Below are 6,343 nucleotides of genomic sequence, written 5' to 3'. Positions count from 1 at the left end.
TTCAGCTCAACTCATCCGCTCACTGTCTCCGGAAACCACTCTCAGGATCTTGCCTCCATCCCTTTGTGCACCCACCCTGCCCATCCTTCGGAGCGTCTTCAAGCCCCCAGCTCACGAAGACTTTCTGTAGCTCTTCAACCCACAGTGATCCTTCTTTCCCCTGATTTCATTCAATCTATAATCTCACATGGAAATTATTTTTTTCTGGTTTTTGACATTCTAGTGTTCTTATTTAATCCACTGTAGTAGGCTGAACCATAAAGAATTGTCTTTTTTTCGTTTAAAAGAGAGCCACTATAAGCAGTTTCATATGATTTAACCTAAGTATTTATGATTCCCCCCACACACTGAGTTTTGGATAGATTATTTTTGTAATGCTCAGTAGAGTCTTGTGCACTGTCAGAGCATAGCAGATCTTAAAATGCACTTAAATTGAAATATTATTAGATGAAATTTAATTTTATTTTATGGCTCAGAAAGTACTTCTAGTTCTTGGAGTGCTGCCAAATGTTATGAATATCAGTTTGTTTATTCAGTGTTCTCTTCACCTGTAGAAGTTCTAGGCCGTTGGGCTGAATCTGTATTTACTTTATGACTTACTACAGTGATGGTTAACTATTTTTTTGAAAGACATTTTTGACCAGGTCTTATTCAGTGCTGTATCTTCAGTGCCTGATATACACTAGGGACTTAGCAAATATTTCTTGGAGGAAAGAATGAATACTATTGCCACCTTTCTCTTTCTCACAAAAACAGGGAATAGAATGTAATCTTACTATGTTTTTGGGTCAACAAGAAAAGAAAAAAATAGTGTGCTACTTTAGTTATTTTCATTGACTGATTAATATAAATTCTTCCTTCACATCATCTGGACCTTTTTTTCCCTTTTCAATGTCACTGCTTAGTATGTGGATCTCAGGTTTATTTGTTCTAGCACAGGCACATTATAGACTACGTCATGTGTAGATTTGGATTAGCAGCCACATGAGGCACAAGCACAGCATATCACAAATATCATAGAATTTATGTTCATATCTGCATGTGTTTCCCTTTATAATGAAAGAAGTGAGTTTGAATGGGAATATATTATGAAAATAAGGAGATTGTAGTGATATCTGTTGTCACATATTCTCATGACCTTTGGGGCAGCATTCTTAGACAAACTTAGGTTAGTATTAGCCAGAGGAAAATGAAGGCCAGCACTTAAAGCAGTGTCTATCATCATAGCCATTGGTCAGTAGCTATTTGGAGAAATGAGTGGGAGAGGGTCAGAATACTATTAGAGTTTTTATCTAATAGTATCTAGTAGTTCTTTTTATCCCTAAATGCTTGTTTAAATAAAAAATAGAAAATTGTGTAAAGTATAAACTATTTGCACAAGGAAGGTGTCAAGTCTAATGACTCAGTGCCGTGATAATAATGCCTACTCTTAGCTGGCGACCCATTCCTGACCTTGGAGGTCTGTCCCAATTGTGTCTTTGTTTCCCACTGTATGATGATATTAAAATACACCACCTACATATTTCACATGAGTGAACCAGGATGAATGAATGGATGTTTATAAGCACCCTGGAGTCTTGGAGGTGAAGTTATGTAAATGCCACTTGTTATTATATCACCCTTTGGCTTTGGCTAAGAGCCAGTGTCAACAAGTTCTCTCTTTCCCATCTACCTTAGAGTTTTCCATTAAGATTTAGACCCTGCAGGTGATCTGGGTTCTGTTCTCTTTCCATTCCTAAAGGTGCTGTGTGGCCCTGGACACATTTTACCTCTCTGGGCCTTAGTTTCCTTATCTGGTAAATGAAAGGAGCTGAACCATGCTTTGCAACTGATGACTTGTAGATCTGTTTTGTTATTTTGTGCAAGTGTTCTGTCTTGGTTTGTTTCATTTAAAAAGTGATTTTGAATCCCTTTGGATAGAGTGTGCTTTTTCAGGTTTGACCAAAGCTCTACCACTCTCTGTCATCCACAGACCTGTCCTCACTTGTTTACTGTCTGTTTCTGGACCTGGAAGGTGTTAGACCCCTGATACTTCATGTTATCTAATATTCTTTTTTGTAAAAACTATCTCTGTTCTGCCAACTCCACACGTATTTGCCATCAAAGAACAATAACAATGTAATGGAAGGAATAGAATCAAGTCTACAGTTTAGACTATAGAACCAGACTTCCTTTTGAGCTGTAATATGTGTAAGTCAGTCATGTTTCTTATAATATTTCCTCAAATTTTTGCTCACTTTACTTTGAAAATGTGTGTCTTTTATTTTTCAGCAATTTGACCAATCTGTGCAATCTATATAGTTTCCTAAATCACAAATAATATGAAAAGACCAAGCACCATATATCTGTGAGATTAAGTATAAATATTCTTTATAAAAAGAAAACTCTCTTTTCTCAAAGCACTCTAATTAAACTGCTCAAGTGATCAATGTATTTTACTTGCTTATTTTGAAATAATTTTATTTTTTATTTTTATTATTATTTTTTTTTAAATTTTATTTTGTCGATATACATTGTAGCTGATTATTGCTCCCCATCACCAAAACCTCCCTCCCTTCTCCCTCCCCCCCTCCCCCCAACAATGTCCTTTCTGTTTGCTTGTTGTATCAACTTCAAATAATTGTGGTTGTTATATCTTCTTCCCCCCCCCCCCCCGGTTTGTGTGTGTGTGTGTGTATGTGTGTGTGTGAATTTATATATTAATTTTTAGCTCCCTCCAATAAGTGAGAACATGTGGTATTTCTCTTTCTGTGCCTGACTTGTTTCACTTAATATAATTCTCTCAAGGTCCATCCATGTTGTTGCAAATGGCAGTATTTCATTCGTTTTTATAGCTGAGTAGTATTCCATTGTGTAGATGTACCACATTTTCCGTATCCACTCATCTGATGATGGGCATTTGGGCTGGTTCCAACTCTTGGCTATTGTAAAGAGTGCTGCGATGAACATTGGGGAACAGGTATACCTTCGACTTGATGATTTCCATTCCTCTGGGTATATTCCCAACAGTGGGATGGCTGGGTCGTATGGTAGATCTATTTGCAATTGTTTAAGGAACCTCCATACCATTTTCCATAGAGGCTGCACCATTTTGCAGTCCCACCAACAATGTATGAGAGTTCCTTTTTCTCCGCAGCCTCGCCAGCATTTATCGTTCATAGTCTTTTGGATTTTAGCCATCCTAACTGGGGTTAGATGGTATCTCAATGTGGTTTTGATTTGCATTTCCCGGATGCTGAGTGATGTTGAGCATTTTTTCATATGTCTGTTGGCCATTTGGATATCTTCCTTAGAGAAATGCCTACTTAGCTCTTTTGCCCATTTTTTAATTGGGTTGCTTGTTTTCTTCTTGTAAAGTTGTTTGAGTTCCTTATATATTCTGGATATTAATCCTTTGTCAGATGTATATTTTGCAAATATTTTCTCCCACTCTGTTGGTTGTCTTTTAACTCTTTTAATTGTTTCTTTTGCTGTGCAGAAGCTTTTTAGTTTGATATAATCCCATTTGTTTATTTTTCCTTTGGTTGCCCGTGCTTTTGGGGTCGTATTCATGAAGTCTGTGCCCAGTCCTATTTCCTGAAGTGTTTCTCCTATGTTTTCTTTAAGAAGTTTTATTGTCTCAGGGTGTATATTTAAATCCTTAATCCATTTTGAGTTGATTTTAGTATATGGTGAGAGGTATGGATCTAGTTTCATTCTCCTGCATATCGATATCCAGTTATCCCAGCACCACTTGCTGAAGAGGCAGTCCCTTCCCCAGTGAATAGGCTTGGTGCCTTTGTCGAAGATCAGATGGCAGTAAGTGTGTGGGTTGATTTCTGGATTCTCTATTCTATTCCATTGGTCAGTGTGTCTGTTTTTATGCCAGTACCATACTGTTTTGGTTATTATAGCTTTGTAGTATAGCTTAAAGTCAGGTAGTGTTATGCCTCCAGCTTTATTTTTTTTGCTCAGCATTGCTTTGGCTATTCGTGGTCTTTTATTGTTCCATATAAATGTCTGAATAGTTTTTCCCATTTCTGAGAAAAATGTCTTTGGAATTTTGATGGGGATTGCATTGAATTTGTATATCACTTTGGGTAGTATGGACATTTTCACTATGTTGATTCTTCCAATCCAAGAGCATGGAATATCTTTCCATCTTCTTGTATCCTCTCTAATTTCTCTCAGCAGTGGTTTGTAGTTCTCATTATAGAGATTTTTCACCTCCTTGGTTAACTCAATTCCTAAGTATTTTATTTTTTTGGTGGCTATTGTAAATGGGCAGGCTTTCTTGATTTCTCCTTCTGCATGTTCACTATTGGAGAAAAGAAATGCTACTGATTTTTGTGTGTTGATTTTGTATCCTGCTACTGTGCTGAAATCATTTATCAATTCCAACAGTTTTTTTGCAGAGGTTTTAGGCTGTTCGATATATAGGGTCATGTCATCTGCAAACAGGGACAGTTTGACTTCATCTTTTCCAATCTGGATGCCCTTTATTTCCTTCTCTTCTCTGATTGCTCTGGCTAGTACTTCCAACACTATGTTGAACAGGAGTGGTGAGAGTGGGCATCCTTGTCTAGTGCCTGTTCTTAAAGGAAAAGCTTTCAGCTTTTCCCCATTCAGGATGATACTGGCAGTGGGTTTGTCATATATGGCTTTAATTATGTTGAGATACTTTCCCTCTATACCTAACTTATAGAGGGTCTTTGTCATGAATGAGTGCTGAACTTTATCAAATGCTTTTTCAGCATCTATAGAGATGATCATATGGTCCTTGTGTTTGAGTTTATTAATATTGTGTATCACATTTATTGATTTGCGTATGTTGAACCAACCTTGCATCCCTGGGATGAATCCCACTTGATCGTGATGAATAATTTTTCGTATGTGTTGCTGTATTCTGTTTGCTAGTATTTTAGTGAGGATTTTTGCATCTATATTCATCAAGGATATCGGCCTGTAGTTTTCTTTTTTGGTTATATCTTTACCTGGTTTTGGTATCAGGATGATGTTTGCTTCATAGAATGAGTTTGGGAGATTTGCGTCCGTTTCAATCTTTTGGAATAGTTTGTAAAGAATCGGTGTCAATTCCTCTTTGAATGTTTGGTAAAATTCTGCTGTGAATCCATCTGGTCCTGGGCTTTTCTTTGTTGGGAGCCTTCTGATAACAGCTTCAATCTCCTTTATTGTTATTGGTCTGTTCAAATTTTCTACGTCTTCACGGTTCAGTTTTGGGAGCTTGTGTGTGTCCAGAAATTTATCCATTTCCTCCAGATTTTCAAATTTGTTGGCGTATAGTTGTTTATAGTAGTCTCGAATGATTCCTTGTATTTCAGATGAATCAGTTGTAATATCGCCTTTTTCATTTCTAATTTTTGTTATTTGAGTCTTCTCTCTTCTTTTTTTTGTTAGCCATGCCAATGGTTTGTCAATTTTATTTATCTTTTCAAAAAACCAACTTTTTGATTCGTTGATCTTTTGAATTGTTTTTTGGTTTTCAATTTCATTCAGTTCTGCTCTGATCTTAATGATTTCTTTCCGTCTGCTAACTTTAGGATTGGATTGTTCTTGTTTTTCTAGTTCTTTAAGGTGAAGTGTTAGGTTGTTCACTTGCCATCTTTCCATTCTTCTGAAGTGAGCATTTAATGCAATAAATTTTCCCCTCAATACTGCTTTTGCAGTATCCCACAGGTTTTGGTATGATGTATCATTGTTTTCATTAGTTTCAATAAACTTTTTGATTTCCTGCTTGATTTCTTCTTGGACCCATATGTCATTAAGTAGAATGCTGTTTAATTTCCATGTGTTTGTATAGTTTCCAGAGTTTCGTTTGTTATTAATTTCTAGTTTTAATCCATTGTGGTCTGAGAAGATACATGGGATAATTCCAATTTTTTTGAATTTATTGAGACTTGATTTGTGACCTAATATGTGATCTATCCTGGAGAATGATCCATGTGCTGATGAGAAGAATGAATATTCTGAGGTTGTTGGGTGGAATGTTCTGTAGATATCTGCCAATTCCAATTGGTCTAGAGTCTTGTTTAGATCTTGTGTTTCTCTACTGATTCTTTGCCTAGATGATCTGTCTAATATTGACAGTGGAGTGTTCAGGTCCCCTGCTATTATGGTATTAGTGTCTATTTCCTTCTTTAGGTCTAATAAAGTTTGTTTTATAAATCTGGCTGCTCCAACATTGGGTGCGTACATATTTATGATTGTTATGTCTTCTTGATGGATCAGTCCTTTTATCATTAAGTAGTGTCCCTCATTGTCTCTTTTTATGGTTTTTAGTTTAAAGTCTATTTTGTCAGATATAAGAATAGCCACTCCAGCTCGTTTTTCTTTTCTGTTTGCA

The sequence above is a fragment of the Cynocephalus volans genome, chromosome 11 (assembly GCF_027409185.1).
Source record: "Cynocephalus volans isolate mCynVol1 chromosome 11, mCynVol1.pri, whole genome shotgun sequence".
Taxonomy (NCBI): Eukaryota; Metazoa; Chordata; class Mammalia; order Dermoptera; family Cynocephalidae; genus Cynocephalus; species Cynocephalus volans.
The sequence above is the reverse complement of the archived record's forward strand: the minus strand, read 5'-3'. Positions refer to the sequence as shown.